General features: G+C 35.6%; 1 long non-coding RNA gene across 1 annotated transcript; it reads left to right on the top strand.

The window, feature by feature from the left end:
* Positions 1 to 2,810: 2,810 nt before the first annotated feature.
* Positions 2,811 to 3,464, top strand: LOC108360724 (uncharacterized). The gene is made up of 4 exons (XR_001847173.1): positions 2,811 to 2,981; positions 3,064 to 3,089; positions 3,187 to 3,197; positions 3,309 to 3,464. It is a non-coding gene; the product is annotated as an uncharacterized LOC108360724 (long non-coding RNA).
* The last annotated feature ends 8,053 nt before the right edge of the window (positions 3,465 to 11,517 follow it).

The following is an 11,517-nucleotide window of genomic DNA, read 5'->3' as shown; positions in this document are numbered from 1 at the left end:
GAAAACGTAAAATAGGTTTACTTCGTAGTTGTTTTCCTTTAGCAGATGTTTTCATTGTGCCTAACAATACATAAACTATGTACATGCGTAGGTATGTACATATGCATGTAAAAATGCAGTCTTAATATTCCCTGCAGTGCGCAAGTGTAAATAAAGTTACTAGTTCAGAGATAGTATCTAACAGGACAAAACTTGGACTGGTTGCTTTGTTATGCGATGATGGACACTGGATACTTAAAAAATTCCGATTTCTGCTGGCAGACGAAGTGTAAAAAATTCGAATCTAACTTCCATTCGTTTATCTCTGCAAACATCAACGTGCGCGCACAATGTACTGCTTTAGCTCCTATCCCTTTTTTTAGCTCTTTTCAAAATTACCTAGCACTTTTTAGCTCCAGAAAGTTTTAGTTGTATTTGGTAACAAATTAAAATTACAAATCTGTAATATCATTGCATAAGTATTGACTAGAATTTATTTGGCTTTGGTGAACTCAGCCTATTTTCGATACCTTCATGTATCATATTCTATTTCGCATAAACCATACCGGACAGTAGTTCGAGCTCCGATAAGCCCAGTCGGTGTATTTTATCTCAGGCGGAGACGGTAAAAAAGGAAAGTTAAGACTTAAGCGTTGATAAAATTACAAATTTCGAAATACAGTGGAAAAACATAGACTTTTATCCACGGGAAAATACAGACTCTACCATAAACTTTGGGATCTAGATTAAAGAATACAAAAATTAATTAGAAGAAAATCCTTTTTCTGATCACGTGGATTTTGTTTTTAGCTTAATAATTTTACCTTTAATAAGGGAAGGAAAGAAAATTTTTCAGAAAAATTTTGCAAACAAACGATTCGTAACCTGAGTTTTTATGGTCAATTCATATATCTGAAATTGCAGATCTTAATAGTTTGTAAAGTATTTTTAGTTCATTACCTAGTTTATATAAGTATGTGCATACATATAAGTGTTTTAAGTGCCACAGATACGAATTCAAAGTATATGCACCTAATTTTGGTTTAAAAGTTTTTTTCAGCACTTTAATGTATTCGTTGTTTTTACTAAAATTACGAAAAATATAAAAACTTCACTACTTGTACTTCAATAAAAGCTCAAATCTTTTCAAATATTGCAGCCAATTTCACGGAAGCCATTTAAGTAAAAAATGATGTTAAGTTTTTGAATGTTATATGGAAATTGACAGAAAATACGAAATCACTTTTCATTTAAATTGCTGGTGAAACTGGCGGTTGTACTATTTAGCTCTTTTTAGTTCCAAACAAAATGATTTTCTGGCAACACTGATCCGTAAACGGCTCGGCTACAACACGCGGCAGCTAACGAGATTTTTCGTTTAGTTAGTTTTCGGCATCTTTAAAGTGGCGTCATTAGCAGAAAAGTGACAAAGAGATTTGTTTGTGGAATTATCAAAAGAAAAGAAGTAATTATTTAAATATTTTAATGCAAAATGAGTAAGCGGACTGTCAAGATGCATATAAAAAGACAGAAGGAAATTTATTTAAACAGATTGAGGGGTGAAAGTAATGCAGTGTTAGAAGCCGCAAAGGTGGCAGCGCAGCCGGCAATTGCCAGTGAGCCTGCAACAGAGGCACTTTTTTTTTTAGTGAGGAAAACGAATGTGAAGAGGAGAAAGTGCAAAGAAGTTAACTTTTGAAGAAAAAATAGTGCAGTGGTATATTCGAAATAAGCCGCCCCGCGAAATTCTAAGTCTTTGATTTCAAGCCAGAAGGCCATTATCGAAAAAGTTGCATCCGACTTTTATTGTCATAGCTAATGTTTTAATAAATTATGATTCAATATCAGTGGATATTAATATAGATTGCCTTCCCTTATTCAGAAGTTCCCGTGCTCAACTATGGCCAATGATGTTGAGAATAGCAAACGTCGACAATATTTCGGCTTTTCCTGTTGGAATTTATTTGGGGGGCAAAGAATCCGGTTACCATAGAAAGCTACTTACCAGTATTTTTGGAAGAAATGAGAAATATTTTAGAAAATGGAATAGAGTTACTAGCAAAGGTGATTAAAGTTAGGATACGGTCGATTGTATGCGATGCCCCCGCAAAGGCACTTATTTGTGGCACTTCAGGTCATACATCAGCATCTGGATGTGAGAAATGTATTCAAGTTGGGCGTAAAATAGACACGGTACACGGTAGAAAGCGCGGAGTTAATTTCTGATGAAGAAAGTATTTTATGCATCATTTGCCACTTTATCAGAACAAAAATACACCTTTAGAAATTATTGGAATAAGAATGATTAGCCAGGTAGCCTTAGACATCATACACCTAATCGATTTAGGGATAATGCGAAAATTTCTTCTGCGAATTTTGTAAGATAAAATAAACAACAAGGTAGCAAAAGAGAACAAAATCAAAATTTCGAATAGCTTAAAGTTTTCGAAGCACCATATTTGCCAGGAATTCGAAAGGGAACCAAGAGGGTTGAAGATATTTTACATTGGAAGGCCACCGAATTTCGCCAATTTCTCCTCTATACTGGTGTCTACGTTCTCAAAGATTATGTTTCAGCTGATATTTACTAGGCGTTTCTACTTCTGCATTGCGCTTGTAGGTTATTGTTTTGCCCAAAAAGTTACTTAAAAATATTAATATCGCAGAAAACATATTATCACAGTTCGTTCAAAACTTCCCTCTCATATTTGGAGAAAAAAGTGTCACCTACAACGAGCACAACTTATTGCAGTTTCCCCTGAAATTCAAACAATTTACAAAAACATATAACACTTTTTAGTCATCTCACGCACACACTTAAAATCTGTCGAAAAAAAATTACTTAAGTTAGAGCAGCGTAGCTAATAAGAATTCGTACTCTTAATAAGAATTCCATGCGTTAGAGCGAGCAAGTGAAGGTCAGGCGAAATTTGACAGCGAATTTGAAGTTTGATCATAGTAGGCTGCGAAGAAAAGCGTCACTTTTGTGGAAATTTTTGGAGGTAAGAATACTTTGTAAACAATTTTATTTGATAAAAATATAATTTTGTGTTTTTGATTGCGCACCTTCAACGACATGAACAGCTTGGACACACACAGCACTTTTGGAGGTAAGAATACTTTGTTAACAATTTTATTTGATAATAATATAATTTATTATTTTTGATTGCGCACCTTCAACGCCAACAACACCTTGGACGCACAAAGCACTTTTGGAGGTAAGAATACTTTGTTAACAATTTTATTAAAAATATAGTTTTTTCTTTTTGATTGCGCACCTTCAACGTTATCAACACCTTGGACGCACACAAAACTTTCCACGGCATCAGAATCTTGACGCCATCAGAACTTTCAACCCATCAGCACCTTCCACGGCACCAATAGTTTAATATTCAGCTACCAACATTGTTCGGTGAGTTTTATTCTTTAAATATATATTAAGAAACACGGTTGTTCAGCCGCGAATAAATATGTACCTACTTGTGGTCATATCGTCGGTGATACTGCAAAACTTTCCTAATGACGAAAATATCTTCCTTTGGCTGATGTCGATGAACGTTTTGCAGTATCACTGACGACTTGTATCTGTGTAAGCAATAACAAAAAAGTGCAATAGAATGCCAGCCTTTGGCTGTCTTACAAAGTGTAGTGCAAGTGCACTTGACGAAGTGGAGCTGCAAATACCTACATGTGTACACATGGACGTATATAAACAAAAATTATAAGTGTATTTAAAGAATGCAGTAGAATGCTCCAGCTGCAACTACCTAAATGTGTACATATGTAGGTAAAAAGAAGAAAGTGCAGTGCAAATATATACATATGTACATATGAATGTTAAAACTGCAGTAGAATGCTCCCGATGTACCTAGTTGTACATATCACACACGATCTGCAAAAGTGACAACTCAAAATTTGGAATTTTTAAATTATAATATTAACAAGTAAGAAAGTCAAAGTTCGGGCGGAGCCGAACATTAAGTACCCGGCGCAAGTATTAAATATATGTTTTTTCACCTTTTCGAAACCTACCGCTAGATGGCAAGCCGGGGTGCATCAATTTTGAGTAAACTAGCGTCCTTCAATTTCGAAATATTGAAGTTTCAAGCATTTCTCAAATTTACCTTTATATGAAAAGCTGCCGCAATTTTACTCCGATTTCAATAATTTTCAACGTATTGCTTTTATGTGGCAAGCACAATAACCGTACCGAGTTAGGTACAAATTGGTGGAACGGTTACCGATACACATATATGTGATCATAAGTGGGCGGTGCCACGCCCATTTTCCAAAATTTTACCATAAACGTATTTCTTGGTAAAGAATTGTTGCAAGCATCAGTTTTGAATAAATTAGCTTCAATATTTACTGATTTATCGAAGATTTTGTATTTCTCTAAATTACCGATATATGGGATGTTCGGCTGTTTTGTATGCTGTACCAAGGCCAACAACTGTGCCAAGTTTGGAAGAAATTGGTGCAGCGGTTACCAAGATATACACATGTAACCATAAGTGGGCGTGGCTATGCCCATTTTCCAAAAATTTATAATATTCTTATTTTTCGTCTAAAAATTATTGTAAATATCAATTTTGAGTGAATTGTCTTCAGTAGTTACTAAAATATCGCAGTTTTCGTATTTCTGGAAATTACCGTTATATGGGAAGTGGGCGTGGCTACAGTCCGATTTCGCCCATTTTCAATACCAACCTACCTTGGATTAGCGGTAACCTACATACCTAATTTCGTTGAGATATCTCACGAGTTATCGTGTACACGGACGGACGGACAGACGGACAGACGGACGGACAGACAGACATGGCTTAATCGATTTCTTTTTTCATCCTGATCATTTATGTATACATTTGTCTATATCTATCTCGATTAGTTTTGGCTGTTACAAACAACCGTTATGTGAACTAAATTAATATACCCTTGTGCACAAGTGCGCTCGGGTATAAAAATAGTGCACTAAAAATGTACACAGAGCTTTTACTCACCTTTCAGCAAAATCTGGAAAAAAAAAATTTATAATTTGTTGGAAAAACCTAAGGTAAAGTCTCCTTGCCCATATGACTAACATGCACTAAGAAATAGTTTTTTCGCATTTTCTGACGAGTAATTTTGAGTTGTGTCATCTTTGAAGATCGTGTCCGATATGTAAACAACAAAAAGTGCGGTGAAACATGTGAAAAGTGCAGTAGAATGTCTGTTCTAAGCGCAATTTACTTACTAATACTTAATTTTTGCAAACTGAGTTATTTGTACATTGTGTAAATTATCATTCGAAGGTTGTGTACTCAAGAACTGATGCGTTTTGAAAAACAGTCATTTTCGGTCAATAGCAATATTTGCACCCGCTGCATTTGCATCAGTTGTCCTAGTTGCATCGACCAAATGCTGGCTGGGTACCTAACTGTGTACATATGTATATGTGGGAACAGTTGCAACTGCATAAATATGTAGAATTTGTATGCATTTAAACAAAAGAAAGTGAAGTATAAGTACATTTGTACAAAGTGCAGCTGCAACCATGCAACTACCTGTGTACATATGTATTTAGGTAAAAATAAGAAAGTGCAGTAGAAATATATATATATATATNTCTCCTTTATCTACCTCCTGCCGTTTGTTTATCACAGATAAGGCAACGGGTGATAGGTTCCTTATTGATACCGGGTCAGACATATCCGTTTATCCATATCGAGGTCCGAGCAAGCAACTCGTTCCACTCTCCTATCAATTATTCGCCGCCAACGGTACTCCAATCAACACTTACGGCACGAAAATGCTAATCCTCAATCTTGGACTACGTAGAGATCTTCCATGGCGTTTCGTCATTGCTGATGTCACCCGTCCTATCATCGGTGCTGATTTACTTAGCCATTTTGGGTTGCTGGTGGATTTGAAGCGAAAGAGTTTAACTGACGGACTCACCGGCATCTCAACAGCTGGGAAAATGTTTAAGTATGGCGTAGCTTCAATTAAAGCCCTGCACCCAGAGGTAGACCCAGCCTATAATGGACTTTTTCATAAATTTCAATCTGTTATTCAACCAGGCGGTGCTCATCGTACGAGCGAGTTCGCTACCGAACACCATATTAAAACGACAAATGGACCGCCAGTCTCCAGCAAAGCCAGACGACTGGCTCCCGATAAATTAAACATAGCCAAACAGCAGTTTGAAAAACTAATTAAACTAGGTCTAGCCAGAAGAAGCGATAGCCCATGGTCATCACCATTACATTTAGTGCCTAAAAAGTCTGGTGAATGGCGCCTTTGCGGGGACTATAAACGCCTGAACGACCGTACAATTCCAGATAAATATCCCGTTCGCTACCTGGATGATTTCGCAGCAAATCTGTATGGTAAAAAAATATTTTCTACGATCGACTTAGTGCGCGCTTTCAACCAAATCCCTGTGGCACCAGGTGACATTGCGAAAACGGCAATTATAACACCATTTGGACTTTACGAGTTCCCTTTCATGACGTTTGGTTTGCGCAACGCCGCGCAAACATTCCAACGTTTCATGGACGAGGTAACGAGGGACTTACCATTCGCATTCGTTTACATTGACGACATACTCGTGGCATCAGAAAATCAACAGCAGCATATAGCACACCTTGAAGTTTTGTTTCAGCGTCTACAAAGTGCTGGCCTTGTAATCAACGCAGCTAAATCAATTTTTGGTAAGAGCGAAGTCGCGTTTCTAGGCCACCTGGTATCTTCTTGTGGAATGGCACCTCTCGCTGAGAGGGTTTCTGCGATTAAAGATTTTCCTAAGCCGTCAACAATCAAAAAACTTCGCGGATTTTTGGGTACTATTAATTTCTACCGTAAGTTTATTAAAAATGCAGCAAAGCTTCTAGGTCCTCTCAATAAGATTCTGGAAGGCCCTGATGTGAAAAGTTCTCATGCGGTTCAATGGACACCTGAGCTGGAAACAAGCTTTAATGAGTGCAAACAAGCTCTCGTAAGCTCTACACTTCTAGCACACCCTAATGTAAACGCCGAATGGGCGATATTCACGGATGCCTCCGAATATGCTATAGGGGCAGTATTGCAACAACGATGTGACAACGATTGGCAACCGCTTGCATTTTTTAGCAAAAAACTCTCTTCATCTACAACAAAAAAGTCGACATACGATCGTGAGCTGGATGCTGTGTACGAAGCAATTCAGCACTTCAAGTATATTTTTGAGGGAAGACACGTCGTAATATATACCGACCATAAACCCCTCATTCATGCTTTTCAGCAGCGTCCTGAGCGCCCTTCTCCGTGGCAATTTCGGAGACTAGATTTTATTAGTCAGTTCACGACTGATTTTAGGCATGTGTCAGGCACTGAAAATATTGTTGCTGATACATTATCGCGGGTCGATGAAATCTCAGCTGCTGTTACGATGACAGAGCTGTTTAATGCACAGGTAGCAGACGCCGAGCTGCAGCAACTTCTACGCAACGCATCATCATCATTACATTTACGCCAACTTCATTTTAACGACAACGAAATCAAATTGTACTGTGACGTTTCGTCAGGTACAGTGAGACCATACGTCCCAAAAGACCTGCGATTTAGAATTTTCAATGCACTTCACTCGCTTTCTCATCCCGGCCAACGTGCGTCGCGGAAATTGGTCGCTCAAAGGTATGTGTGGCCGTCAATGAATAAAGATATTGCNTAAACACATGCGGTGCAACATATGTGATATTTTGACTGTTTTTTAAAGCGCATCAATATAAAGCACCCTTTTCGTTTATTTTTAAATGCCAGAAGATAAAGTTATGCAATTTAAGTTTTAATTTGGCGGGTCATGGCGCTATTTTGGAGTTGATGCTATTTGGAACCCGTTACCTTAATTCACAAAGGCCCTAACCAGCAAATTTTCTATTTTACAGGGGAAGAAAAAACCATTATAAAAAAAAAACAAAAACTGACGATAAGCCTTTTAAAAATGTGGCATAACTCCCTTGGTTTTGATACTAACCCATTCAAATTTTTAGAGGTGTATTTTAATATATCATACTTAAATCTGTGAAAAACGCAGTTCTGTTGGTTGGGGCCTTTGTGAATTAACGTAACGATGTGTACATACATTTTAACAGTATTTGGGCCCTTAAAGTAGTAAAATAAATTTTAAAGGCACGATAACGTTATTTTCCTCTGCGTGCAATTATAGGAGGCATTGCTACTATATATATATGCTGCCCAGCGAAAGCTATTATTTTCTGCTAGCTTCGCTTTATATACTTTTACCTATGTAAAAGCTTTAAAAAACTAAAATTTCTTATTATACTTCATTTAGGATTTCAACATTTATACTTATATACTAATCTTACTACTTTACTTACTATATACTAATCCTACTTTACTTACTATATACTTACGGTGACCATCCGTTCTGATTTTTGCAGGACCGTACTGTTTTTCAAAGGTCGGTCCTGCGTAGTTTTTCAAACCTGAAAAACCTGAAAATGTACTGATTTTTTCCAGGTGTCCTGCATTTGTCCCGCATTTTAATCGTTATTTTAAAATTATCGGACAACGGATGGGTTTTCTCAAAAAAGTGTTTTTAGGCACTTTTCGTAGCTTTTCTTCAATATCTCATGAAAAAATCTCCCAATCAACGTAAGCGACTTACAGCTCGAAAGGTATTAATATGCCTCTTACCAAAATGTATAACTTGTGGCGACTTCAATGAAAATTATTAGTGCTACAGGCGACCATTTGCATTTTGTCATCAAAGTCGAAAAAAGTGAGATTTTTAATCAAATATGCAGTTTTATTCGATAATTTTTTTCATTAGTTTAAAAACTCGATAAATCATTACAGTAAATTTTGAGCCAAAGATAATGAAAATCGGATTAGAAATGCAGATGCTATGCAGCGCAATCTGCACAATTTATATATTTTTGTAAAGGGCACATAACTACCTTTGTAACTCGTTGTTTACGTCGATTCATGACGTCGATTTTTGATAAATAACTGCGAAAAGTACCAAAAAACAAAAAAAGGGTATTGTTTTCATTTTGAACGACTCAAAATTTGCCTATAAAATAATCTTTTAAAGATTTTCACTTTTCGTGTAAGTTTTTGTTATTATAATATGTTTTACTATACTTTTATAAATATTCATGTAATATCGATGAAGAAAACCTGATTCAAAGCTCAAAATGTATTAAGAATTTTGAATCATAGATACTCTTTTGATATTTTTATACTACGTTAATATATGTAGGCATATTTTTGAAAATTGTCCTTCATTTTGAATCCATATATTATGGTCATCGTAGATATACTAATCCTACTTTATGTTTATTGTAAATAATTATTCGGTAACGCATGGCGCATGACATTTAAATAACTTTTACAATTTTAGCAACTATTAAAAATAAGTTGAATAAGTGCTCGAATGCTTTTTAAATGCGTCATTAATATATAAAATACATCTTTTTATTTTAGTCCTCAGCGTGGATTTGCGTGCTGTTCTCGTTAAAAAGGTAAGTTAAATAAGTTATAGGAGATAGACATACGTACACATATATTACTATATTACTTACGTATATATTACATAAAATATCGTGTCATACCATACAAATATGAATAAGAAGACATTTGCTAACCTTTTGAGCAAAGAAAAGGCGGAGTTTGAAGCTACGGTGGCAAAATTTTGCAGATTAAATGAATCTGAGCAAGAGGTTTCAAATGGATCTAGTATTAATTCAAGTATAGTAGATCTAGGTATATACGATGATGTTCCTTGTACTAGTAGAGCCGTAACTAGTGATAGTAACAGCGATGTTCGGTATTTTTTTGAAGATGATTTTTCTAGTGAAGAGGAAATTGAACATGAAAGTCCTAAAGATAAATGTCTGGAGTTAAAGGCGTGGGCTATTAGGAATAACGTATCTCATAACACTGCCACTGATTTATTGCAAACTTTGAATAAAGTCGATATTAAATGTTTCCCCTTCTCTGCAAAAACTCTCCTTGGAACAAACAGAGAAAAAGTTGATATTGACAATATAGCAGGTGGAGAGTTTTTGTATATCGGTATTGAAAGTAATTTTAATTCACCTGCGTTTGATTTCTTAGAAGCGAGCGAGCGAGTAGAAATCGACGTAGGAATTGATGGCCTCATGCTTCGTAATTCTTCTAAAAATTGTGTATGGTCCATTTTGGGCTCATTGGTAAGTTATCCAAAGATCAGTCCGTTTGTAATTGCATGTTTTCAAGGAAAAAGCAAACCTAGTAATCCCGAAGATTTTCTTACAAAATTTTGTGATGAGGTCTTAATTTTAAAAGCTAATGGATTAAAAGTAGGTAGAAATCAGGTAATAAAGCACTTTAGTGTGAGATCCTTTACCTGTGATTCCCCAGCCCGCGCCTTTGTTAGTGGAGTTATATCCCACACAGGGAAAAATAGTTGTCCGAAGTGCCTATGTTCCAGCCAATACATAAATAGAAGAATTAGTTTTTCAGTAAATGGCGGATTAACTCGTTCAGATGAAACTTTTAAGAATAGAAGGGACAAGAAGCATCATCGTCCTGAGTATAGAGAGCGGGAGAGTTTTTAGAATCTGCAAATGTCGGCATGGTTTCTCAGTTTCCTATGGAACCAATGCACTGAATAGATTTGGATGTAATGAAAAAATTATTGAAATTGATAATTCCTAAAGGAAATCTTGTATTAATGAACGAACGATTGCGATCTCTCGCAAAATCGGTTCCCTCGGAATTTTGTAGAATTTCAAGAGATTTCGATGACGTAAATAATTAGAAATCTATAGAATTCCGGCAGTTTTTATTGTATACAGGCATATTTGATTTAAAAGATTGTGTTCGCGACGACCTGTACTACCATTTTCTTTTGCTTCTGGGAATTCGGCTTCTCTCTTGAGAGAGGTCAAATGATATAAATATAGCTCAAGAAATGTTAAAAGAATTCGTTAAATTATTTGTTCAATTATATGGTAATCATTTAATTAGTTTTAATGTTCATGATTTGCTTCATTTAGTTGATTGCGTTAAACAGTTTGGACCATTAAATAGCTTTTCCGCTTATAAATTAGAAAATTATATGCAAACTTTAAAAAAAAAATCTTAAGAAAATCAGACAAAGTATTGCAACAACTGAAAACCCGATATTTAGAAGGAAAAAATTTGGTTGCAGATCCTGATAAAGTCTCCAAATTTGGCTCATTTATATAAATTTATAAAGAGGATAAAGATAGTTTTTGCTACAGTGACAAAACGGTGCCCATAAAAATTATCGGGGAACATGTTGAATCCGATGTTTTTATAGCTCTCGTTTTAACTGACAGAAAATTATTTTGAACAACCAGTAGATTCTTCAACTTGTTTAGGTCTTAATTTAGCAAATTTTTCCGATAAAGAGGTATTTATAAGTAGAAATGATATTAAATATATGTAAGTATTTTTGCACACCTTATAATAACAAATTATTATTAGTGCCTTTATTACACCAATTATTTAATGATTTTCATTAGTGTGTTGTTCGAAGAAATTATC

Source organism: Rhagoletis zephyria, unplaced genomic scaffold (assembly GCF_001687245.7).
Source record: "Rhagoletis zephyria isolate East Lansing unplaced genomic scaffold, Rhagoletis_zephyria_1.1 Rzeph_scaffold_00615, whole genome shotgun sequence".
Classification (NCBI taxonomy): Eukaryota; Metazoa; Arthropoda; class Insecta; order Diptera; family Tephritidae; genus Rhagoletis; species Rhagoletis zephyria.
Note: the sequence above shows the minus strand (reverse complement) of the source record. Positions and strands in the feature narration are given on the sequence as shown.